General features: G+C 42.9%; 3 pseudogenes; all 3 read right to left on the bottom strand.

Annotated features, from left to right (window-relative positions):
- Positions 1-3391: 3391 nt before the first annotated feature.
- LOC125622533 (olfactory receptor 10A7-like) lies at positions 3392-4317 on the bottom strand (annotated as a pseudogene).
- A 13506-nt stretch (positions 4318-17823) lies between these two features.
- LOC125622534 (olfactory receptor 10A5-like) lies at positions 17824-18617 on the bottom strand (annotated as a pseudogene).
- Positions 18618-26455: 7838 nt separating this feature from the next.
- Positions 26456-27452, bottom strand: LOC125622535 (olfactory receptor 10A7-like; annotated as a pseudogene).
- Positions 27453-27891: the final 439 nt, after the last annotated feature.

The following is a 27891-nucleotide window of genomic DNA, read 5'->3' on the forward strand; positions in this document are numbered from 1 at the left end:
GACTGGTGTGGAGAAAGTAAATAAGGAAGTTTTATCTACTCCTTCTCATAACACAAGAACTAGGGGTCACCAAATAAAATTATTAGGTAGCAAGTTTAAAACAAACAAAAGGAAATATTTCTTCACATAATGCACAGTCAACCTGTGGAACTCTTTGCCAGAGGATGTTGGTAAGGCTAAGACTATAACAGGGTTCAAAAAAGAACTCGATAAATTCAAGGAGGATAGGTCCATCAATGGCTTCTAGCCAGGATGGGCAGGGATGGTGTCCCTAGCCTCTGTTTGCCAGAAGCTGGGTATGGGCAACAGGATGGATCACTCACGGATTGTCTGTTCTGTTCATTCACTCTGAAGCATCTGTCAGTGGCCACTGTTGGAAGACAGAATACCAGACCTCTGGAATGACCATTCTTATGTTCTGAAAATCATTACGGATTTTAAGGTGCTCAGATGCTGTGGTAAATGTGGGTGATACCTGATCTAGATAGTGAGAGTTCCTGAGACATGATAATCTGCAAGACATGCAGAAGCACTGGAGAAAGAAGTCTCTCCCATCAATGGGGAATGGAGGAGGGCACTGACAGATTAAGGCTGGGGTTTTCAAAGGAGGTGAGCTAGGTGTCCAACTCTCATTGAAATTCAACAGGAGCACTACTTAGAACTGTGAAGTCCATCCCTGACCTCCTCCTGCTGGGTTAAATAAACTCATCTGATCAAGTTCAGGAGGCTCTGGACAGACAAAGGAACTTGAAGGGGGATACAATTTCTTCTCCTGAAAACAGAGGGAGGGAAACATAGGGACTGTGGGGCAGCAGACTGAACCCTGTTGGCAGTGAAAGCAAATATAGGCCTGAGAAAAGCCTGCTCTGAATTTTAAGAGACTGTTCTAATAATATTTAGCAGCATAACCATAAGTAGAACTGCACATGTGTAAGACATGGCAGAGTAATCATGTCTGTGAGGAAAATAAAAGATAAAATAACTAAAAAGCTAGAAAAGACCTGTGTGAACTCAAACTAAACCTTTACTGACAGAGGAGGTGCGTTACCATGGAAATGAGAGACTAATACGTATGTAAAAGAAAAGAAAAAATTACAAAAAGTATAAATATGTCAGTGTAACAAAGGGAGGTTGAAGTTGTATTGTCTGGTGCTGCAGGCAACTGTAATAAGATAGTCCTGATTTGCGTCCCACTTGTATTTGATCATCACTTGCTGAGGGTTTTTCTTTAATTAAGATTTCTTAGACCCATCTGCTGAGCAAGTGAATCTGACTCCAACAGTACCAGAACAGGGGGTGTCTCTGGATAAACAAAGCCAATCTAAGCTCACACAAATGCATGTAGGCCGTTTGTTGCTGTCATAACCATAAGGGTAGCCTAAAATTCCTCCTTACCTGTAAGGGGTTAAGAAGTTCAAGTAACCTGGTTGGCACCTGACCAAAGGAACCAATAGGGACCAAAGATACTTTCAAATCTGGGCGGGGGTGGGGGGTGGGAAGGCTTTGTGTTTTGTTTTTGTTTTCTGTGGGCCGTTCGCTTTTGGGACTAAGAGGGAGAGGACATCAATCCATGTTCGCCAAGTCTTTCTGAACAGGTCTCTCATATTTCAGTCTTGTAAGTAACAGCCAGGCAAGGAATATTAGTTTACCTTTGTTTTCTCAACTTGTGAATTTTCCCTTTGCTAGAGGGAGGTTTATCCCTGTTTTATTGTAACTTTGAAACTAAGGTTAGAGGGGGTTTCTCTGTGCTCTTTGAATTTTCTGCTACTCTGTAAGGTTAACTACCAGCCTAAGTTTACAGAGGTGATTCTTTTACCTTTTTCTCTTTAAATAAAATCATTCTTTTTAAGAACCTGACTGATTTTCCATTGTTCTGAGACCCAGGGGTTTGGATCTGTAGTCCCTTTGTCACCAATTGGTGAGAATATATGCTCAAGCCTTCCCCAGGAAAGAGGGTGTAGGCTTGGGAAAATATTTTGCGGGAATAGGACTCCAAGAGGTCCTTTCCCTGATTGTTTGTTAAATCACTTGGTGATGGCAGCGATCCCAAGGCAAGAAAGGAATCTGTGCCTGGGGAAGTTTTAACCTAAGCTGGTAAGAATAAGCTGAGGGGATCTTTCCATGTGGGTCCCCACATTTGTACCCCAGAATTCAGAGTGGGGAAGGAACACTGACAGTTGTGTTGAAACCCCTTTTTTCCTATTGTTGAGATTAAACAGTAGTTTCTTTGGAAAAAGCTATTTTCTGTCATTCTGTTCACACTGGTCACAGCTCCAAAAGGGAAGTCCTGCAGGGAAGCCAAATACAGTTAGCCCTGCAGAGTAATCCTGGTTGGTACACAGGGGATGCACCCCAAGGATCCAGTCTAAAGAGTGGGAGAATTGTGTGGTTTGCTCCATAGAGATGAAGGCTCAGCATTTGCCATCTGGAAGAATTCACTCAAGGAGACTGAGAGGGGTCAAAGGTTCATTCAGCCTTGAACTGTGACATCCTGAAAGATAGGATTGACTTAAATTTCCAGTTCCAAAGAACTGGAACTACTTTGACATATTTATCAAGAACTTAGCGTGGATTCAAAACAAGAGTCTTAACCACTCATTTCATTTTGCCCTTTACGGCTGGCGACAGACTCAGATTTAACATTTTCCACAAGACGATTCATGTACCAATAATAAAACTCTTTGGCTAGCAATTTACATTGTTTCTCCTTTTATAATGTGTTTACCTAGTTATCACTTGCTTGTGGTTTCAGTTCCAACTTTTTTAGCCAATCCCAGTCATAAAAACAACCTTAAAATTCTGTTATGAAACTGGTTCTTAAACATATTTTTCCTCTATAAGCAATATCTTTCTACTTATTAGTAAAGTATTTATTACTTTTCCAAAGCTTCAGGAAGTCTTGCCTATATGATAACAGTCCCATTAGCATCTTGGAGGTTTAGGCCTATATGCTAACAAAGTTTTGACATTTGGAAAGACCGGCAATCTTCTTGTTAGTTTTGTGTTATGCAAGGTTTTGTGCTGTAGCAGCTGTGGGAGTGAGGGAGTTGTCTGACCAGCAGGAGAGTTTTCTCTGAGGCATAGACTATGATGAAAGTCCATATTTGAGGCAGAGTTTCTCCCTGCAAACTGTGCATTCGTGTTTTGTCTGGGATTCCTAAAAGAAGGGATTGCCTGCATGCTGTTTGTGACCACCTCTGTTCCAGGACTGAAAGCTAGTGTAAATAAATGCATCCAGACTCCATAGCACTGATTGCTCTGCCAATGGTTATCCAGCCTTCAAGGCCCTGGATTTCTGCTGGCAGCAGAGCAACAGGGCAACACTAGTGTCAGACCAGGACTAGACTAGACACCAGACTAGATGTTTGAAGAAAGAGATACAATATTGATGTTACCATATACCTATTTTCCTGCTCATTGGTCTCCTCAGGGCCTCCTTCAACTTTTTGTTCCTCAGGCTATAGATAATGGGGTTTAACATGGGAGTATTGACTGTGTGGGAGAGAGACAGAAGTTTCTTGGTGTTGGGTGAGTAGCTTTTTTTGACCCAGAGGTATGACAGACTTCCTGTACCATACAACAGAATAACCACCATGAGGTGAGAGAAGCAAGTAGAGAAGGCTTTGCATCTTCCCTCTGCTGACCTCACTTTCAGCACAGTGCGGATGATACAGATATAGGACACTAGGATCAGCACAAATGGAGACATGATAATTATAATAGTGGCTGTGCAGGAATATATCTCAAACTGGTAGGTATCTGCACACACCACCTCTAGCACTGGTGGGCCATCGTAGAAGAAGTGGTTCACTTTATTGGCCCTGCAGAATGGAAAAATAAAGAGCCATGGTAGGTCAGCAAAGTCCCAGAGATCCATGAGGCCAGCACTATCTGGAGGCAGACCTTCCTGTTCACGACGATGGTGTAGCGCAGCGGGTTGCATATGGTCACATAGAGGTCGTAGGCCATGGCAGCCAGGAAGCACTCTGTGGTGCCCAAGGAGAAGAAGAAATACATTTGTGCCGTGCATCCAGAGAAGGAAATGGATTTATTCTCAGAAAGGAGGTTCACCAGCAGCTTAGGGACAATGACTAAGGTGAAGCAGATCTCCAGGAAGGACAAGTTCTGCGGGAAGAAGTACATGGGGGTGTGGAGGGCAGGGCCCACCATTGTTATGAGGATGATGAGGATATTTCCCAACAGGATTATGATGTAAAGAAGCAGGAGCACTACAAAGAGCAGAAGCTGGAGCTGGAGGGGGTTGGAGAAGCCCAGGAGAATGAACTCAGTGACCATGCTCTGATTTGACCAGGACATTCTAAGCATTTTTAGTCAGGAGTTCAAATGAATGAGTCAGACATATCAACAGGGTTGCACAGGTGTATCTGAAAGAAAAATCTTGCTTTCCTAGAGGGGACACCTCCTCTTTTTGTAGACCTCTCCTTGCAGGAGGACAGTCAGTGTTGTTTGTTTGGGGTTTTTTTTGTGGAATTTCCTCTGTAGACAGGTGGGTATTTAGGCAGTGGATGGACATATTTATTCAGGCCATGAGCAGAACGGACCATTTCTGAATTGCCCAGTTCAGAAGCCCATTTTTTGTCCAGAGCTGCACTCAGGATGGCTAATAATCTGAAAGGAAATTTAGCTCCTAAGGATAGACATTAGGATATCAATTCTCTGTAATTAGGGTGAGAGTAGCAGATATCAGGTTGCTTAAATATCTGTGTCCTGCCAAGTAGAAACAAAAACAGATAACAGTTTAGCTTTAATTGAAATTAAATTAAATTAAACTCACGCTGATTAGGCCTCAGCTGGACTATTGTGTCCAGTTCTGGGCGCCACATTTCAGGAAGGATGTGGACAAATTGGAGAAAGTCCAGAGAAGAGCAACCAAAATGATTAAAAGTCTAGAAAACTTGACCCATGAGGGAAGTTTGAAAAAATTAGGTTTGTCTTCATTGCAAAGAAGAACCTGTTGGTTCACCTGAAAACATTTGCTTCTAATAAATTCCTAATTTCAATTCCTCAATTTTCATTGGAAAACTCTATAATTTTCCCCTTTTATATTATTTGTTCCAAGAGCAAATAATATAAAAGGGGTTTTCGAAAACAGAATCCAACGAGAGATTGCTGAATTGGAATTAATTTGCAAATTGGATACAATTAACTTAGGCTTGAATAGAGACTGGGAATGGTTGATTCCTTATAAAAAGTAACCTATTTCCCCTTGTTTATTCCTCCCCCCCCCCCCCCCCACTGTTCCTCAGACGTTCTTGTTAAACCCTGGATTTGTGCTGGAAATGGCCCACCTTGATTATCATACACATTGTAAGGAGAGTGATCACTTTAGATAAGCTATTACCAGCAGGAGAGTGGGGTGGGGGGAGAGAAAACCTTCTGTAGTGATAAACACCCACTTTTTCATGGTCTGTGTGTATAAAAACATCTTCTGTATTTTCCACAGTATGCATCCGATGAAGTGAGCTGTAGCTCACGAAAGCTTATGCTCAGATAAATTGGTTAGTCTCTAAGGTGCCACAAGTACTCCTTTTCCTTTAATGCAGATGGTGTCCTGATCCATTTCTAGGGCTCCTGGGCGCCCCAGCAATAGAGATTGATAATGATATTAATAACAATAATAAAATAATAATAATAATAATAAATCCATTTAAAATACATTGTTACTTAACATGGATGCTAAAATCCTGAAGTCTTAATTATAATACTTATCTACTGAAAGACAGTAGATGAATCCAGTGCCCTGGGCTCACTGTCCAGAAATACTTCAGTTGTATCTATCTTAACACTCAGTTGTAGCTGAACCTAACCCAATAGATGGTGAGCACCAGCCAACTCCCTTGCAGGCTACATTGTGACAGCAATGCTGAAAAGATCCTCTTCTAAACATAAGACCAAGCTCCCTGATGTTTCTCATGAAACATACAGAATAGTCTTACCATATAGGTTATCTTATGAGCTACGAATCCTAACCACACTTGAATGCCACAAATCACAGCCTACCTAAAATAGCCTTTCCCTTCATGAATCCTCCTTAGTAACTCAGGGTGAAAAGTCTGCAGTTGCTGCTCTTCAATTGCATCACCTGCTCCTGGGATGTAGCCAACAGGGGAGCTCATGCAAACAGCTTCTGCACTTGTCATTGTGTTCTGTTATGGGACAAGGACAAACCTTAATGTGGTGGAGATGAGTTCTACATCTTAAAGTGATGAAGAGAAAAGCTACTCTGATCCATCCTCGGACATCTGATATGTCTACCTGTTTGTCTGTCCATCTCCATGCACATGTCTATCCATCTGTCCTCATGCACACATCAATCTATCTAGATATATGTCAGTTCTCATGCACACATCTATCTATCCATCCATCCTCACGCACACATCCATCTATCAATCCATCCCTATGAACATTTCTATCTGACTATCCATACATCTCAGGCACACATCTACCTAATCTAATCTATCTATCTCTATGCACCTTTATACTGAATTGATCATCAAAGAACCTGGGAAAAACAGACTCTAACCTCTTTGAGGCAGGGATTGTCTCTATTAGATGTCCATACAGTGCCCAGCACAAATGAATAATAGTAAGTGATTCTGGACTTGGTTGACATGGAGAAATTCTACAGATGTCCATTGCACTTCGGCACAAGTGAGAGGGCAGTCTGGCACTATTATCAAGGGTGACAGAGAGGAAGAATTATCCAATGGTTAGCACTCTCCCCTGTCACTTAGGAAATACAGGTTCAATTGCCTGCTGTGCTACAGACTTCCTGCTTGGCCTTAGCCAATTTGCTTAGCCTCTGTGTGCCTCAATTCCACATCTGTGCAATGGGAATAATAGCACAGCCATAGCATAAAGGACAGTGTGGGGATAAATACACTGGATATTGTGAGGTCCTCTGATCCTAGAGGAATGGCAGCTTAGATAGCTGATGGATTTTCCCTTACCAATTTTTTCATCATGTTTTATGGGGGGTGGGGGTAAAACCACATATTAGCCTGTAGGGGCAGAGCATCACCTTTGGCATCTGTAGATTTATTCCTGACTAACTCTACCCCAGTGAAGAAGAGGACAGAATAACAGACTCCTAGGGCCTAAATGTGCCTGTACACCAGTTTTACTCTACTGACAAATCCATTGACTCCAATGGAGTTAGTCCTGATTACACCAGGGTAAATTACAGGGGACAATCAGGGCCATTGATTCCAATGGGATCACTCCTGATTTACATCAGTGAGAGGAGAATGTGACCCTACTGCTTCCCACTCACTCTGGAATATGGAAAAGCCTTTTTTTTTAAAATGCACAAGAATCTGCTCATTTGACAGCAGGGCCTCTGGTCCAATCCTACCATTCTGTTGTACCAGTTGTGTACCATTTGACTGCAGACCATCCTCACTCACCTGGCCCACTCCTCATGCATAGACTCTGGAGTCCCTCACTCTGGCGTGTACATACAGAATCTGAATTTCAACATTTTCTGTGCCATCAGACATCACAGAAGGCATGAAGAAGGCTTCACTAATCCTGTATATCAGGCTGTTTTATATCTTGCTATCTTTCTATGACTTAACTTGTTTATGAAGACAGGTTGTCAACTCCCAATCTGGAGGCTGAGCAGACTGGTTTTCATCTGGCTCCCACCTAGGAGCTGGCTGGCTCTACCATGAATTACAATGCCCACAGGCATGGGTCTCGGGCTCATTGGAGCACACAAGCCTTCCCACCACATCATGGTACATATTGTCCCAGATTTGAGGGGTGTGTGTACCCCAGAATTTGATTAAGCTAATTGGAACCATATTGTGTGCATTCAGCTACCACGAATTGATAAAATAGAAAACCACCTAGTTACGGGTTAATATGAATAAGCAGGGATTCTGGAGGAAAGGTCAAATGCTAATTTCTGCTAATCAGAACCGGAGGAAGGAAGGTGTCAAGGTTCCTTCCCCACTCTGAACTCTAGGGTACAAATGTGGGGACCTGCATGAAAGACCCCCTAAGCTTATTCTTACCAGCTTAGATTAAAAACTTCCCCAAGATACAAACTTTGCCTTGTCCTTGAACCCTATGCTGCCACCACCAAGCATGTTAAACAAAGAATAGGGAAAGAGCCCACTTGGAGACGTCTTCCCCCAAAATACCCCCCCAAACCCTACACCCCCTTTCCTGGGGAAGGCTTGATAAAAATCCTCACCCATTTGTACAGGTGAACACAGACCCAAACCCTTGGATCTTAAGAACAATGAAAAAGCAATCAGGTTCTTAAAAGAAGAATTTTAATTAAAAGAAAAGGTAAGAGAATCACCTCTGTACAATCAGGATGGTAAATACCTTACAGGGTAATCAGATTCAAAACAGAAAATCCCTCTAGGCAAAACCTTAAGTTACAAAAAGACACAAAAATAGGAATATACATTCTCTCCAGCACAGCAAATTTTACAAGCCATTAAACAAAAGAAAATCTAACACATTTGCTAGCTAGATTGCTTACTGACTTTACAGGAGTTGGAAGGCTTGCATCCTTGATCTGTTCCCGGCAAAGGTCTCACACAGACAGACAAAAACCTTTGTCCTCCCCTCCAGATTTGAAAGTATCTTGTCCCCTCATTGCTCATTTTGGGTCAGGTGCCAGCGAGGTTACCTTAGCTTCTTAACCCTTTACAGGTGAAAGGATTTTGCCTCTGGCCAGGACAGATTTTATAGCACTGTGTACAGAAAGGTGGTTACTCTTCCCTTTATATTTATGACAGCGCCAAATGCATACTCATATATAAAACATATTATTAATATGATATATATTTATATTCTAGTCAGTGTATACTAGTCAATATTTTGCTGCCAGGAGCAGCACTAGAGCATAAGAACATAAGAACGGCTACACTGGGTCAGACCAAAAGGCCATCTAGCCCAGTATCCTGTCTTCCAACAGTGGCCAGTGCCAGGTACCCCAGTGGGAATGAACAGAGCAGGTAATCATCAAGTGATCCATCCCCTGTCACGCATTCCTAGCTGCTGGCAAACAGAGGCTAGGGACCCCATCCCTGCCCATCCTGGCTAATAGCCATTGATGGACCTATATTATAAGGGATAGCTCAGTGGTTTGAGCATTGGCCTGCACAACCATGGGTTGTGAGTTCAATCCTTGGGGGGGGGGCATTTAGGGATCTGTGGAGAAAAAAAATTGGGGATTGGTCCTGCTTTGAGCAGGGGGTTGGACTAGATGACCTCCTGAGGTCTCTTCCAATCCTGATATTCTATGATCTTCCATGAATTTATGGAGTTCTTTTTTGAACCCTGTTATAGACTTGGCCTCCTCAACACCCTCTTGCAAAGATTTCCACAGGTTGACTGTGTGCTGTTTAAAGAAACACTTCCTTTTGTTTGTTTTAACCTGCTGCCTATTAATTTCATTTGGTGACCCCTAGTTCTTGTGTTATGAGACAGAGTAAATAAAACTCCCTTACTTACTTTCTCCACACCAGTCATGATTTTATAGACCTCTATCATATGCCCCCTTAGTCTTCTCTTTTCCAAGCTGAAAAGTTCCAGTCTTATTAATCACTCCTCATCAGGAAGCTATTCCATACCCCTCTCATCAGTTTTGTTGCTCTTTTCTGAACCTGTCAAGGTTCCTCCCCCACTCTGAACTCTAGGGTACAGCTGTGGGGACCTGCATGAAAAACCTCCTAAGCTTATCTTTACCAGCTTAGGTCAAAACTTCCCCAAGGTACAAAATATTCCACCCTTTGTCCTTGGATTGGCCGCTACCACCACCAAACTAATACTGGTTACTGGGGAAGAGCTGTTTGGACGCATCTTTCCCCCCAAAATACTTCCCAAAACCTTGCACCCCACTTCCTGGACAAGGTTTGGTAAAAAGCCTCACCAATTTGCCTAGGTGACTACAGACCCAGACCCTTGGATCTTAAGAACAATGAACAATCCTCCCAACACTTGCACCCCCCCTATTCCTGGGAAATGTTGGATAAAAAGCCTCACCAATTTGCATAGGTGACCACAGACCCAAACCCTTGGATCTGAGAACAATGAAAAAGCATTCAGTTTTCTTACAAGAAGACTTTTAATAAAAATAGAAGTAAATAGAAATAAAGAAATCCCTCCTGTAAAATCAGGATGGTAGATATCTTACAGGGTAATTAGATTCAAAAACATAGAGAACCCCTCTAGGCAAAACCTTAAGTTACAAAAAAGATACACAGACAGAGATAGTTATTCTATTCAGCACAATTCTTTTCTCAGCCATTTAAAGAAATCATAATCTAACACATACCTAGCTAGATTACTTACTAAAAGTTCTAAGACTCCATTCCTGGTCTATCCCCAGCAGAAACCAGCATATAGACAGACACACAGACCCTTTGTTTCTCTCCCTCCTCCCAGCTTTTGAAAGTATCTTGTCTCCTCATTGGTCATTTTGGTCAGGTGCCAGCAAGGTTACCTTTAGCTTCTTAACCCTTTACAGGTGAGAGGAGCTTTCCCCTGGCCAGGAGGGATTTCAAAGGGGTTTACCCTTCCCTTTATATTTATGACACGCCCCCCAAATCTCAGCTAGGGTGAAACACTGGCTGGGATTTCTTCCTGGAGCTCTAAGAAAAACAGAGTTAATAAGAACATGCATCTCTAAATATACTACCAAATACATAAAGACTAACAATATTTTCCACATCTCAAGGACGATTTTAACCAGTTGATCCTGGGAAACTTTCACGGGAGACTGCATCAGCCACTTTGTTAGAAGCTCCTGAGATGTGTTGGATGTCGAAATCAAAATCTTGGAGAGCTAAACTCTACCGAAGAAGTTTTTTATTAGTTTCCTTGACGGTGTGAAGCCACTTCAGTGCAGTATGGTCAGTTTGCAGGTGGAAACGCCGTCCCCAAACATATGGGCATAGCTTTTCCAGAGCGTAGACAATGGCGTAACATTCTTTTTCAGTGACTGACCAGTTGCTTTCCCTCTCAGACAGTTTTTTGCTGAGAAACACTACAGGGTGGAATTCTTGATCAGGTCCTTTCTGCATTAAAACTGCTCCCACACCACGCTCAGATGCATCTGTGGTTACTAGGAACGGTTTGTCAAAGTCTGGGGCCCTTAGTACAGGGTCAGACATGAGTGTCGCTTTAAGCTTGTTAAAGGCCTTCTGACACTTTTCGGTCCACTGAACAGCATTTGGCTGTTTCTTTTTGGTTAGGTCTGTCAGTGGGGCAGCGATTTGGCTGTAGTGCGGTACAAAGCGTCTGTAATAACCGGCCAAGCCTAAGAAGGATTGAACCTGTTTCTTTGACTTTGGGACAGGCCACTTTTGGATAGCATCTTTTGGTCTGTAGGGGGCTGATAGTTCCTTGACCCACCTGGTGTCCAAGGTAAGTCACTCTGTTTAGGCCTATTTGACACTTCTTAGCCTTAACAGTTAGTCCTGCCTCCCTTATGTGCTCAAGGACTTTTTGTAGATGTTCCAGGTGTTCTGCCCGGGAATCCGAAAATATGGCCACATCGTCAAGGTAGGCGACTGCATATTCTCCTAATCCCGCTAGGAGACCATCTACAAGTCTTTGGAAGGTGGAGGGTGCATTCCGCATCCCGAAAGGGAGTACATTAAATTCATACAGCCCGAGATGTGTGGTGAAGGCTGACCTTTCCTTGGCAGATTCATCTAGCGGTACCTGCCAGTACCCCTTGGTTAAGTCCAAGGTAGAGATGAACTGGGCCCGTCCCAGTTTCTCTAATAGTTCATCTGTGCGTGGCATTGGATAGTTGTCTGGGCAAGTTACAGCATTTAGCTTATGGTAGTCCACGCAAAAACGTATTTCCCCATCTGGTTTGGGAACTAGAACCACTGGAGATGCCCATGCACTTTCAGAGGGGCGGATTACACCCATCTATAACATATCCTGGATCTCCTGTTCTATAGCAGTTTTAGCTTGAGGAGACACCCGGAAAGGGTGGACCCTAATTGGGTGAGCATTACCTGTGTCAATGGAGTGGTATGCCCGTTCAGTCAGTCCTGGGGTGGCTGAGAACGTTTCGCGTAGCTAGTGCACAGCTCCTGGATCTGCTGTCGCTGCATACACCCAAGGGTCATGGAGAGGTTCACCTCTTCCACACCACCAGCACATTTCCCTTCGTAGTAGACACCTTCGGGCCACTCAGCGTCGTCTCCTCCCTGGGCTGTAAACTGACAAACCTTTAATTCTCTGGAATAAAAGGGCTTTAGAGAATTAATATGGTACACCTTAGGCTTTCGGTTGGAGGTGGGGAATGCTATGAGATAATTAAGAGCTCCCAGGCGCTCCTGGACCGTGAATGGCCCTTCCCACGATGCTTCCATTTTATGGGCCTGGAGCGCCTTTAAGACCATGACCTGGTCCCCTACTTTGAAGGAACGCTCTCTGACATGTTTATCATACCAGGCTTTTTGCTCTTTTTGAGCATCCTGTAAGTTTTCTTTAGCAAGGGCTAAAGAGGTTCGGAGGGTGTTTTGTAGGTTGGTTACAAAGTCCAGAATGTTAGTTCCTGGAGAAGATGTAAATCCCTCCCATTGCTGCTTCACCAACTGCAATGGCCCCTTAACCTCATGGCTATATACAGGTTCAAATGGAGAAAACCCTAAACTGGGATGAGGTACAGCTCTGTAGGCAAAGAGCAACTGCTGCAACACTAGGTCCCAATCATTGGAGTGCTCATTTACGAATTTACGTATCATGGCCCCCAAAGTTCCATTAAACTTCTCCACCATGCCATTTGTTTGATGGTGGTAGGAATGGCAACCAAGTGATTTACCCCATGAGCTTCCCAAAGGTTTTTCATAGTTCCTGCCAGGAAATTAGTCCCTGCATCTGTGAGGATATCGGAGGGCCAACCTATCCTGGCAAAAATGTCTGCTAGTGCCTGGCACACACTTTTAGCCCTGGTGTTGCTTAGAGCTACTGCTTCCGGCCATCGGGTGGCAAAATCCATGAAAGTCAGGATGTACTGCTTTCCTCTGGCTGTCTTTTTCGGAAAAGGACCCAGAATATCCACAGCTACTCGCTGAAATGGAACTTCAATGATGGGGAGTGGCTGGAGAGGGGCTTTGACCTGGTCTTGGGGTTTTCCCACTCTTTGGCACACCTCACAAGACTGGACATAGGTAGAAACATCCTTGCCCATTCCCTCCCAGTGGGATGACCCCCCCAAATGGTCTTTGGTCCTGTTCACTCCCAGCATGGCCACTAGGGTGATCGTGGGCTAAGCTCAAGAGCTTGGCCCGGTATTTTGTTGGAACTACCAACTGTCTCTGAGGATGCCAGTCTTCCTGGTGTCCACCAGAAAGAGTTTCCTTGTATAAAAGTCCTTTTTCTACAACCAACCTGGATCGATTAGAAGAGCTGAGAGGCGGTGGGTTGCTCCGTGCCGCCGTCGAAGCTCTCTGGAGGCTTTCATCTGCTTCCTGTTCGGTCTGGAACTGTTCCCTTGATGCTGGAGACATCAGTTCCTCGTTGGATTGTGGACCTAGGCTTGGTCCCTCTGGAAGCGATATAGGGGATGGAGCGGTTTCTGTTGACTGTGAACCGCACTCCGCTGGTGCACTATGTTGGGATTCAGGCTCCGGCTGAGCCTCTTGTGTCGGGTTATCGGCTGCTGCCAGTTCAGGGTCGGTGGGGCCCTCTGGTGTTGAGGTTGCAAGTACTGGATTCAGTGCTGACAATGGGTCTGGTGTTGGTTGTTCGGCTGGTTCCGGTTCTGGGACTGGTTCCGTCTAGGTCTCTGGGACTGGATCCACTACTGATGTTGCAGACATTGGCCTGGGGTCTGGGTCCATCACCTCTGACCGGGTCCTGATAGAAGTTTCCGGAACAGAGCTAGGCCTCACGGCTTGTTTAGCCTGGCTGCGGGTGACCGTTCCCACCCTCTTGGCCTGCTTCACATGATTGGCCAAGTCTTCCCCCAACAGCATGGGGATGGGATAATCATCATAGACTGCAAAAGTCCGCATTCCTGACCAGCCCTTGTACTGGACAGGCAACTTGGCTGTAGGCAAATCGAAAGAGTTGGACTTGAAGGGTTGAATCATCACTTGGATCTCTGGTTGATTAAATTGGGGTCCACTAAGGAAGCATGGATAGCTGACACTTGTGCTCCGGTGTCCCTCCACGCGGTGACCTTCTTCCCGCCCACACTCACAGTTTCCCTCCGCTCCAAGGGTATCTGGGAGGTATCTGGGCCTGTGGACCTCTGGTGTGATTCCGGTGCAATGAACTGTAATCTGTTGGGGTTCTTGGGGCAGTTGGCCTTTACATGCCACAGCTCATTACATTTAAAACATCGTCCAGCTGACGGGTCACTGGGGCGAGGAGGGTTGCTGGAGAATGGGGTGGTGGGACGATAAAGGGTCTGGAGGGTTCTTTGGGAGGTAGGTGGGGCTTTGGGCGGCCCCCGGTAATAGGGTGGGGTCTGGGGTTGTCCCTTCTGGTCTCCGCTCCAACTGCGACCAGTTTTCTTCTTCTCTGCCACCTCCACCCATCTGGCTCCAATCTCTCCTGCCTCGATTACAGTTTTGGGCTTCCCATCTAGGATGTATCTTTCTATTTCCTCAGGAACACCCTCTAAGAATTGTTCTATTTGCATTAGGAAGGGTACATCTACTGGAGATTCAACACTTGCTCCTGATATCCAGGCAGCCCAATGTTTCACAATGTGTTAGGCACGTCGGGTAAATGACACGTCTGGTTTCCACCTTAGGGCTCTGAACTTCTGACGAGAATGCTCGGGTGTTATCCCCATTCTGACTCTCGCCTTGGATTTAAACAGTTCATACTCGTTCATGTGTTCTCTAGGCATTTCAGCCGCCACCTCAGCTAAGGGTCCACTGAGCTGTGGCCTCAGCTCTACCATGTATTGGTCGGTAGAGATGCTGTACCCAAGGCAGGCCCTTTCGAAGTTTTCTAAGAAGGCCTCAGTATCATCACCTGCCTTGTAGGTGGGGAACTTTCTGGGATGGGAAGTGGTACCTGGAGAAGGATTGCTAGGGTTTGTTGGTATATTCTGCTGAGCCTTTATCTTCTCCACCTCCTCCACATGCTTCCTCTCTTTTTCCTTTTCCTCCTCCACATGCTTCCTTGCCTCCATTTCCCTCTTGTGGGCAGCCTCCTGTACCTCCTTCTCCAGCCGCATGAGTTCTATCTGTCTTTCATGTTCCCTTTGTTTTTCCTCAGCCTGAAATTTGGCTAATTCCAGCTGTAGTCGAGCCGCGGATTTTGTCATTCTAACCTCTCTGTTTTTAACTAACTTTACACCCGAGGTTTAGAAATAAACAAACAAAACTTGGCTGTAAAATTTTGCTGTGCTGGAATAGGATACCTATTCTCTGATAGTGATTGTCAGCCTACAGAAAAAGACAATTCCCTTGTCTCTGCTCTGGGCCCAAATCAAAGCAAAAAACCTCCAACTACTTGGAAACCTGCTTACCCAGCCCAAAGAAAAAGCAAATGGGTAGAACACCCCCCCCCCCCCATTTACTTTTAGGAAAAAAAAAAAACTCTGGGTTGGAAGACTGTGAATTTCCCTGCAGGAGTTAAGTACCCTGCCTCCAGGCAAAGAAAACCTGCAATTCACAAAGATAATCCCCTTTTGTCTCTGCTTGGTCACAAAGCAGAGAAAAAACAAGCTGCTTTCAGTTTCAGCTGCTTTCTGGACTTCCTTTCCAAAGGAAAAAAAATATTCCTTTTTAAAATCTGTATTTCAAGTTCAAAAAATCTCAACTGGATCTCAAAATGATTTCAGGTTAATCCCACCACTATGCCACCATGTCAAGGTTCCTCCCCCGCTCTGAACTCTAGGGTACAGCTGTGGGGACCTGCATGAAAAACCTCCTAAGCTTATCTTTACCAGCTTAGGTCAAAACTTCCCCAAGGTACAAAATATTCCACCCTTTGTCCTTGGATTGGCCGCTACCACCACCAAACTAATACTGGTTACTGGGGAAGAGCTGTTTGGACGCATCTTTCCCCCAAAAATACTTCCCAAAACCTTGCACCCCACTTCCTGGACAAGGTTTGGTAAAAAGCCTCACCAATTTGCCTAGGTGACTACAGACCCAGACCCTTGGATCTTAAGAACAATGAACAATCCTCCCAACACTTGCACCCCCCCTATTCCTGGGAAATGTTGGATAAAAAGCCTCACCAATTTGCATAGGTGACCACAGACCCAAACCCTTGGATCTGAGAACAATGAAAAAGCATTCAGTTTTCTTACAAGAAGACTTTTAATAAAAATAGAAGTAAATAGAAATAAAGAAATCCCTCCTGTAAAATCAGGATGGTAGATATCTTACAGGGTAATTAGATTCAAAAACATAGAGAACCCCTCTAGGCAAAACCTTAAGTTACAAAAAAGATACACAGACAGAGATAGTTATTCTATTCAGCACAATTCTTTTCTCAGCCATTTAAAGAAATCATAATCTAACACATACCTAGCTAGATTACTTACTAAAAGTTCTAAGACTCCATTCCTGGTCTATCCCCAGCAGAAACCAGCATATAGACAGACACACAGACCCTTTGTTTCTCTCCCTCCTCCCAGCTTTTGAAAGTATCTTGTCTCCTCATTGGTCATTTTGGTCAGGTGCCAGCGAGGTTACCTTTAGCTTCTTAACCCTTTACAGGTGAGAGGAGCTTTCCCCTGGCCAGGAGGGATTTCAAAGGGGTTTACCCTTCCCTTTATATTTATGACAGAACCTTTTCCAAGTCCAGTGTATCTTTTTTGAGATGGGGCTACTACATCTGCAAGCAGTATTCAAAATGTGGGTGTACCATGGATTTATATCAAGGCCATATGATATTTTCTGTCTTATTATCTATCCCTTTCCAAATGATTCCCAATATTCTGTTCACCTTTTTTGACTGCCACTGCACATTGAGTAGATGTTTTCAGAGAACTATCCACAATGACTCTAAGATCTCTTTCTTGAATGGGAATAACTAATTTAGACCCCATTATTTCAGGGCTATGCCAAATACAGAAACACATTCATGTCTAGCACAGCTGTGCACATTTTCTTGGATAAATATCATTCATGGGGCTCTGAAATTTCAGGGAGGTTGCACCCTACACCTGGAACCAGATCTGAGATTCATAGCTGGCCCTTCTCACTACAATATGCAAAACTAAACTGGAGATGCAAACACCCCCACAACCTTTGGATTGTTGGATATCCAGTTGCAAATTTAGCAGCTCACACCCTCCTCTAATTTTTAATAAGTCGTGTGTGATAGAGAGTGCACACAGGGTGTACTTGTGGGGGAAACAGGGGGCGTGGTGTTTGAAGAACTGGGAGAGGGATAATTTGTATGTGTGTTTCTTTTAGGGGAACTGCGGCTACATTTTTGCACACCAGCAAGAGTACATATATGTGCATTTCTGGACATGCATAGGGCTGATTAATTTAAAATGTATACATGTTTGTAGAAGTGTGGGGGTATTTTTGTTTGCACCCATGATAAAAAGAGTTGCATGTGTTCTATGCCTGGTTCTTTAGGATCTGAAGAAGAGCTCTGTGTGAGCTTGAAAGCTTGCCTCTTTCCCCAGCAGAAGCTGGTCCAATAAAAGATATCACCTCCCCCACCTTGTCTCCCTGTGGAACTATGTATTGCACTGGGTGTCGGTGGCTGAACTGAGAAGTGAACCTATGGTGTATTTAATAGAAAAACCCAGGCAGATTCAATAATTTGGTAACTTTACTTTATTTGTAAAGCCCTAATTTGAACTGGACTGCCCCAATTTTTTTACATGATTCATGAAAACCTCCTTCTTCCCCTGAGTCTGCTCAGGGCACTCTTCACCTCTTTGTTCCTCAGACTGAAGATCACAGGGTCCAGCACTGGAGCGAGGACAGAATAAAAAAGAGATCAACATATCCACCTCCACTGTGTGGTTGAACTTCGGCCGCAGGTAAATAGCACAGGCTGAACTGTAGAACAAGGTGACCACAGTGAGATGAGAGGAGCAGGTCGAGAAGGCCTTGTGCCTTCCCTCAGCTGATGGGGTCTTCGGGATCCTGGAGAGTATTCGAGCATAGGACACCACAACCAGCAAGAAGGGGGACAGGTTGATCAAAACACTGAGGGCTAGGATGGAGGCCTCTTTCCTCAAGGTGTCCCCACAGGCCAGCTTCAGAACTGGGGAGATGTCACAGAAGAAGTAGTTGATCTCATTGGGCTCACAATAGGGCAAGGAAAAGGTCCAAGCCACATTGTCTGAATTGGCATCAGAATTCCGCAGAGCCAGCAGGCAGTGGCCATCTTGGCGCAGGCCCTGTGGTTCATAAGGAGAGTGTAGTGCAGAGGGGAGCAGGTGGCTCTGTAGCGGTGATACACCATGGCAGCCAGCTGGTAGCACTCTGCTGTCCCAAGAGAAAGGAGGAAATACATCTGGGCAGTGCATCCAGTGAAGGAGATGCCCCTCTCCTCAGAGATTAAATTGGCCAGCATCTTGGGGATGGTGACCGAGGTGTAGCAGATCTCCAGGAAGGATAGGTTCCGGAGGAAGAATACATGGGGGTGTGGAGGGCTGGGTCCAATACTGTCATGAAGATGATGAGGATGTTTTCTGTCACGGTGATGGTATAGAAAATGGAGAAACTTACACAAAGTATTGCTCAGGTCTCTGGATGTCTCCAGAATCTGAAAAAAAAAAGAAGTAGGTCAGCATGCTGTGATTCTGCTGTGCAATTTCACTGGTCTAGCTCATCTGTGGAAGGAGGAGAAAAAAGAATTTCCATGTGGTCATTAGGGGCCAGCTCATAGGACTGCAAGAGACCTCCTGACTCATCAAGTCCAGTTCTCTGCTCTCACTGGGAACCACATTGTGTAATCCCAACCATAAAAGGATCCAGCTCCATGTTAACACTAATTAGATTGTTTGCCCCTATTGGCAGGCTGTTCCAGAACCTCCCTCCTCTGATGGTTAGAAACATTCTTCTAATTTCCAGACTAAATGTACTCACAGCCAGTTTATCCCCATTTTTTTTCTTGTGCCAGCATTATCCATTAGCTTCAATAGCTCTTCACCCTGCCTGATGTTTACTCTCCTGGTGCATTTATACAGGGCAATCAGATCCCTTCTCAGCCTAAGCTAAATGAGCCAAGCTCTTTTAGTCTTTTGTGGTTGGATTTTTTAAAGATATTGAGTTGTTTGGTGGGATTTTCAAAAGCAGCTAGGCACCCAACAGCTAGTGAAATCAAAGAGTGTTTGGTACCTAGGTACTTTAGAAAATCCCACTCAGCACATACATATTTAAAAATCTATCCCTTAGTCGTTTTAGTTTCATCAGCTGGTATAAACTGGTGTAGCCACACTCACTTCAACAAAGCTGTGACTATGTACATCAGCATCGAGCTATCTAGCTAGCTAGCCCCATATACATCTATCTATCTACCGTTCTATCTAGTAACATGCCATTAAAAGAAAAATACAAACTCTGCTCTGAGACTCAGATTGCCACAGTGTAAATCTGGAATCAGACATTTCAATTCAGAGTAGTTACTCAGTGATTACCCTTGTTAGTATATGTTAGTAAATATTAACCCTTTTAGTCCTGTTTTGTCTCAATATTTGATCCATTTGTATATTAACTATTATTTGGAATTTTTAGGATATTAACAAAGAGTATGTTGAATTCTAAGGCCCAGAACACTGGTTCCTGGCTGATATGTAACCCTATTCAGGAATTCTGTGCTTTAGACTGAATATAATAATCCATAGTGTCTCTATCTCTATAAAACTCCAGATATTCATGGGTACCATCCTCTTAAAACACACACACATGCGCACGCACACACACACACATAAAATGATAACATATTGTTACATCAGATAGGGAAGAACGATTGTGGGGGAATAAAGACTCACTGAAAGATATTATCTTGAAAAATTGTTAGTCCTCTCAGCTGTAAATAATTATGCCTTCACACATAAATCAGGTAAACTGAGAATGTATAGAAATGCCATCAGAATGTGTGTTTCTTTTAGCAAAGAGGTTTTCTTCGTTTGGAAACCCTATATAATGACACAGGTATGAGAACTTATTTGGGAAATGGAAACTGGGTGACCTTCCATTACAGTGAAGATCTTACATCAAGGGTGGAAACGTTACTATCCTTTTGTATTGTGCTGTACTAATCTCTGACTGATAAATATTTGATTAAAAATCCCAGTTCAGCCTGTTATTTTACAATCTCGAGTTGTCATTGACTCAGAACACACAACACCCTCGAACAACTAAGAGCAGAGGCTGAGGCTTTGTCATTGATTTCTGCTGTTTCATTCTCAAATAAATGTCCCGTGTTCTCCTCTCAGCTCCACGGGTGACTAGGACAACCCTAGCAAGGCTGAATCCATCTAACCAGGAGCAGAACAGACCCCTGAATATCAAACCCTCAGATGAAATTCAAACCACAACAGACTTACCTCTACATCCAGGTAACACTCCTGCATCTGCTGTGAATGAAGGTCTGGGTGGATTTGACATATTTCAGCTGCTTTCTGAGTCTCCAAAGACAGGTTCCCTTAAACACTCTGGATTTAATTCAGTATCTTTTGAAGGTAAATTGTCATTTATCCTTCAGCTTTAAAAATAAACCCAACAGATAAGAAGGTCCTATCCTGCGAGTGGCTGGATGGAAGGCCTTCATCTCCCACTAACCTCAATGGGAACATCGCGTTACCAGCACCAGCCAGGTTCAGGACATTAATACGTAAACGCTTCTGTTTATTCCTATGGTCCCTGATAGAATTGCTTATGTGAACCCTTTGTAGCTCTGAGTGTTTGCTTATTTACAACTCTCTGATTTCCCAATCCCCTCTCTCTCCCCACTCCCCACACCTACAGAAATGAGACACTGTCAAGGTTCCTTCCCCACTCTGAACTCTAGGGTACAGATGTGGGGACGTGCATGAAAACCCCCTAAGCTTATTTTTACCAGCTTAGGTTAAAACTTCCCCAAGGTACAAACTATTTTACCTTTTGTCCCTGGACTTTATTGCTGCCACCACCAAGTGTCCAACAAATATAACAGGGAAAAAGCTCACTTGGAAACATCTTTCCCCCCAAAATTCCCCCAAGCCTTACACCCCCTTTCCTGAGGAAGGCTTGATAAAAATCCTCACCAATTTGCATAGGTGAACACAGACCCAAACCTTGGATCTTAAGAACAAGGAGAAAGCAATCCGGTTCTTAAAAGAAGAATTTTAATTGAAGAAAAAGTAAAAGAATCACCTCTGTAAAATCAGGATGGTAAATACTTTACAGGATAATCAGATTCAAAACATAGAGAATCCCTCTAGGCAAAACCTTAAGTTACAAAAAGACACAAAAACAGGAATATACATTCCATTCAGCACAACTTATTTTCTCAGCCATTTAAACAAAACAGAATCTAACGCATATCTAACTAGATTGCTTATTAACCCTTTACAGGAGTTCTGACCTGCATTACTGCTCTGGTCCCGGCAAAAAACACACACAGACAGAGAGAACCCTTTGTTTCCCCTCCCCCTCTCCAGCTTTGAAAGTATCTTGTCTCTTCATTAGTCATTTTGGTCAGGTGCCAGTGAGGTTATCTTTAGCTTCTTAACCCTTTACAGGTGAAAGGGTTTTCCCTCTGGCTAGGAGGGATTTAAAGGTGGTTAGCCTTCCCTTTATATTTATGACAGACACCCATACAGATCAAGAAAATATCTTTCCCCCAACAGGGGGCAGTGTGTGTGTGCATGTGTACACACACACACAGAGCAGGTCTCATTCCTTCCAGTAGGGGACAATTTCTTATTTGCACAAAACGTATGGGAATAAATATCAGGACTGGAGATAAAATGAAGATGAGAAAAAATAAAATGTAGCATGTGCATTTTCTCTTCCTTCTTATTCTCACAGTCAGTATATGTAACCAGTCAGTATATGAAATTAAATGGGAGATGCCTCATTCCCTTAGGATAATTTGAAAACTCTAGGCATAGAAATTATTTATACATGTTCCCATACACATCTCTCTCTCTCTCTCTTCATACAATATATCTATCTATCTATCTATCTATCTAAAATGAAATCATTGATAGGCAACATGGTCCACTAGGTCGGGTACTGGAGTCAGGAAGCCAGAGTTTTATTCCTAGTAAGATCACTGTATCCCTGACATGCAATTGCGTAGGATGGTGTACACTATATCTACACATCAGCTAAATCATCATATAGAATTAGATAACTGGCCAACTCTTGTAATCTAATCACAAGTTTGCTGACATTTGGTGCTTTTGTGATTGCCCTTGCTTCTGGATTCATGCGGTTAGATGAGAATCTCAGTTGTCAATAAAAATAACCAAGTTTCTAGACCTCACAGTTGTGGAGAAAAACTTGAAAATGGGACTCTAAAGGCTGTGACACCAGAAGGCAAATAAAAAGGCTCCAAAGTCATTATTGGTTAAAGTCTCATAATTTCTAAGACTACCTCATGATTCTGGCAGCCCAACCTATGATCTGTGTGTACTGGGGGTTGTCAGGGCTGTTATACCAATGCAGTGGTTCTGAGGTAGGAGTTTTGGCTAATAGTATTGAAATTGGTTCTCCCCCTGCAAGTCATTTTATTCCTGGTGGGGCATGTTACTTATCTCTTTCTTAGAGGGTAGAGTGTGAGGGATTATATTGCAGCCCCAATTTTAAGTGGGCCTTGTTTTTCTAAGTTTTCAGTTGCCCTTAAATCCTATAGTGACCACCAAACTCGACAGGTTAAAAATTAACGGACCCAGCTTATTGGTTGACCCCTACTGGAGAGCATTCCACCTTTAATTGTAAAGCCTTAATGGTGAGGTGTATTAAATGGAATCCATTGGTTAAATCTAATTTAAAGAAAATCTCTCCTCTAATTATCTGCTAGGGTTAAAAAAATCCATTTTTAGATTTTAGTGATGAAGGTCTATCCCTGAATATCACTCATGCTATTATGCAAAAATTACAGGTTGATCTGGCTACCGGAAAGAGTTCTTCTTACCCTGTGAAAGATAAAAGAATTTAGTGGGATGCAGATTGTTTTCATCATAAAAAAACAGCTACAGATTATGACAAGGGAACTCAGGAAGGACCTTTCACAGAATTCCATCCCAAAATTAGTTAATTATAGGAAGTTTTATGAAATATTGCTTGAAAAGACAAAGTTGGTCCATTATGTGGCACTGTGGAAGTCATTTGAATCTGCTGCCAAAATGAAATATATGATATATTTTTGGAAACTGGTGGCACTGGGCTCTAAGATTAGGAAATATTGAAGCTGTGATCACCAAGTATATGTGGGAGAAACATTTTTCTGCACTTTGTAATGATATGCTGTCACCTTGCCTCTGTGAATTACAACTGAGAATACCAAATTTGGGACAAACTGCTGAGATATAGGGCAGACACACTCCAAAAATGGTGGTTATTCTCCCATAAAATATACCAAACCGGAAACCAAAGTAAACTTCGGTTTCACCCCCACTGGCTAACAAGAAGTCAGAAAAGCAGTCTCTGTAGGTATTCCAGTCCTTGTACCACCACAAAAACCACTAGACTTAATGATGAGTGGTTATTTAAAACCAATTTAATCAAACAAAGGGCTTATTCTGATCCCAAAGGACCAGCCAGGTACCCAGGTCAATATATAACTCAGGTCTTATCCCATAATCACTCTGTTACCAGTTCTTTGGTATCTAAAATCTAAAGGTTTATATATAAAAAGAAAGAAAGGAAGGTGAGAGTTAAAATTGGTTAAAAGAATCGAATACATATAATAACGGCAAAGTTCTTGGATTAGGCTTGTAGCAGTGATGGAATAAACTGCTGGCTTGTTAAGTCTCTGGTTGCTTCCAAGTCATTGGAAGGTCCTCAGTCCCTTGGTTAGAATGCTCCCATTAGTACAAGTTAAACATAGTCAAGAGGTTTAAACAGGAAAGAGGCAAAATGGAGATGTTTCCAGGGCCTGTTATAGTTTCTGCCAAGTGAAGGGAAACCCATTGTTCTCACTGTGGAAAGTTACAGGGAACAAGATGGTGTTTGGACTTGGGGGTGTCATACATAGTCATATTTTAATCAGATAATGTCACATATGCCATGAATTAACTTTTCTGTGTGATCGGTTCTGATAGGCTCCATACCTTGTTCCCTCCCAGAATGATCTGCAGAATCTAGCAAAGAAGTTACATTTGTCATTGATCAGCAATGCTGTAATAAAGCAGCTGGTGAGGATTTTATGCCTGATGTATTTTAAGAAAAATATTGACTGGGCAGGCAACTCTTTCAGCTAAACTTTTTTCCAGTACAAACAATACAGGGATTTTTCTCTCAGGGTGGGCTACTGGTATTATTATACCACTGTATAAAAAATGGGATAGAAAAGATCCAAGGAATTATCACTCAATCAGCTTATGGCATGTTGTCTTAAAATTTTATACTAGTTTTTTTTTTGTGGGGGAGGGGGAAGACTAGAGTATTGGGCAGAAAACAGATAAATATTAGCTGAAGAACACCGAAATGGTCACTCCTCTACAGATAGTTGTTTTATTCTTTTATATTTGATCTACACATTTGTCCCTTTTATGGGGGAAAAATTGTATGTGGCTTTTGTTGATCTAACATTGGCCTTTGATTTCATTGATAGGGACCATCTATGGGGCAAACTGGAGATATCTGGAATATATTCCATTACTTTTTCTTCTAAGAGCTCTCCATAGGTAAACAGAGGCCAAAATTATAATATGTTTGAATGGGGAACTAACTAATTCCATCCCAATTAACAAGAGGTGCTGTCATTGCTATTTATTCACCCTTTTCCTTTTTATATCAATGATGTTGATTTAGCATTACAATATTTTCCCTCCAAAATCATGGGTTACCCTGTGTGTGTTTGTCCTATTATACACAAACCATATGGGTCCATTAACACAAACTTCAGTCAGACTTGAGTGTTTATTAAATGTCTTTGGTTTATATTGTCAACGGGAGGCCCTTTAAGAAATTACTCCAAAACTAAAGAACTTGTTTTTAGTTGAAGATGGCAGTTGCATAAATGGAGAATCAATGAGCAATACTGAGCAAGTTAGTTTTTTCTCCAACCTGGTTATCATAAAATTGGTTGTGGGATATACATGTTCACATAACAAAAGAGAAGGCCTCATATTCAGTGCAAATTGTATTGTGTTTCACCAGGGCTCATGGGAGCAAACTAATTGCTCCAGCCCTTAGAGTGTTTGAGGTCAAGCTAGGCAATCAAATTTTGTATAGTGCAGAAATATGGGGATGGAATGATCCCAGGTGATGAGAAATGATTCATAACAAATTTCTTAGGAAGATTTTTGATCTTCCAAATAACACCTCTTCTTATAGCCATGCCAAGCACAATAGCTATTCTGTCCAATGTGCAATAATAACAATTTTTGGATCCACAATGTTTGCCAAGATTTTGCTCAGTCGAACAGCGCAGTTGAGCTTTTGAATGTACATTTAATTGGCCAGAGTATATTCAAAATTCTTTGCGCTCTCAAGGCCTCTGAGAATTGGAGATGATCAAATTTGTAGAATGTGAAGTCACTAATCAAGCTGAGGATAGAAGATGTTAATAGCCAACTAGATGTGGCAGTTGTTTCCATTACAAACATATCACCTTGGTTCCCCCTTCTTAAAATAACTCCCGGGTATGCCAGATATTTAGACAGTTTGCCCAATAACAAGTTAAGAAGGACTTTTACAGCTCTCTGCTTTCAATATATGTGGTCAGCTTACTTAGAAGGCTGATATACATGCACTGAGAAATGTAACTGCTTCTATCCATGAGGCTCTGAGCAGGTGGAAGACCTACTGCATTTTTTATCGGATTGTACTTTGTATTGCCACTTGAGATCAAAATGGCTTTCCGTGTTTTTCTCCCTTTTTCTATGACTGCTCAGAAAATGGTATATTTGTGAGGAACTGGCAATGTATCTGTGATCGGAGTGGTGGCCCGTTTTGTATGGTTGGCCACTAAAATTAAGAAAAAGCAAGTAGCATGGTGATAATATATGGTATAATAGGTTTATACTGGTTTTAGATATGTATTAATATTTTAAAAGAATTATTTTTCGGTGGGAGTGAAAATTTCTCTTTAAGAGAAAAGCCATTTTCAATTGGTGTGGGGGAAAACATTTCAGCAGAAAAATTTTGACCTCCAGATCTACTGGTTTTATCAAGGGGGATATCTCTTAATCCTGTCTTGGACAAAGCAGACATGTAACGCACTGATACCAACTGTATAGCCCTCATCTCTATATCTCCAACATTGCATCTATAGGCTTTGCGCAAGCACACTCCATATCCCCCTTTACTTGAACATTTCTGCATCATTGCTGACTTTTCTGAACTATAGGTCATACCCTCAGGTGTTGTAAACACAAACCTATTTGTACTCTTCGAGGACCTGGGCCCGTAATTATGATACATTTGTTTCCTTTAGGAAAGCAATTTCTGGCCATTGTTCTCCTGAAAGCCCCCTTCACCTCCTTGTTTCTCAGGTTGTAGATGAGGGGGTTAAACATGGGGGTGATGACTGTGTAGAAGAGAGAGAGCAGTTTGTTGGTAACTGGTGCATATGCAGAAATGGGGCACAGATACGTGATAATCCCTGTCCCGTAGAACAATGTCACCACCAGAAGATGTGAGGAACAGGTGGAGAAGGCCTTATGCCTACTCTGAGCCAAGGGCATCTTCAGGATGGTCAGGAGGATGAGAAGGTAGGAGACCAGAATCAACACAAAGGGAAACATTATGAATAGCAGGGCAACCATAAAGACAGCGATTTCATTGAGGTAAGTGGCTCCACTGGCCAGCTTCAATATTGGGGGATGTCACAGAAGAAATGGTTAATTTCATTTGACCCACAAAAAGGCAAGGTAAATATGACCAAGGTGTGTCCCAAGGACATGAAGAGACCACTGATCCATGACACAGCAGCCATCTCTGAGCACCTGGTATTGTTCATAATGTGCGTATAGCGTAAGGGGTAGCATATTGCAACATAACGGTCATAAGCCATTGCCCTCAAGAGAAAACACTCCATGCCCCCTAGAAATAGAAAGAAATACATCTGCACAGCACAGCCAGTGAAGGAGATAGTTTTATCCTCCGAGAGGAGGTTGGCAAGCATCTTGGGGAGGGTGACCAAGGTGTAGCAGATCTCCAGAAAGGACAGGTTCATAAAGAAGAAACACATGGGGGTGTGGAGGGCAGCATCAGCCAATGTCAGGGTGAATATGAGAAGATTTCCAGTCAGAGTGATCATGTAGGTAGCTAGAAACACAGGAAGAATAAAGCCTGTATCTCTGGAAGATCAGAAAGTCCCAGGAGAATGAACTAAGTGACAGTGGTGTGATTCCTTCCTGCCATTTGGGCTCTGAGTTCCTCAAGACAGTATTTATTCCTAAGGAAAGATATAAGCCAATATAGTACAGATTTCTGAATGTAGTGACTGGTAGGCAAAAACAGGAAAGCTGCTTAGATAACTTATACAAGCAGGGAGTTCCATCCTGTCCCTTTCTTTCGCCATCCCCTTGCTTGTCTCCCTTCCCCTCAGTCTGAATCTTCCCCTGTGCCCTTCCTGGGCCACATTTGGTTATCAAAGCCATCTTGACTCAGGGCAGTTTACCTTCACTTCTATTATTAATAATGGAAGATGGTGGCCATCTTTTTTATGGTCATCCTCCATACTGGCACCTGCAAAGATTGTAGGGGATCATATGGCCTTAAACTCTCTGAATCTATTAAACCATTGTGTAAATGGGAATCAGGCCATGTCAGAGTGATCTTC

This window comes from Caretta caretta, chromosome 13 (genome assembly GCF_965140235.1).
Source record: "Caretta caretta isolate rCarCar2 chromosome 13, rCarCar1.hap1, whole genome shotgun sequence".
NCBI classification, from domain to species: domain Eukaryota; kingdom Metazoa; phylum Chordata; order Testudines; family Cheloniidae; genus Caretta; species Caretta caretta.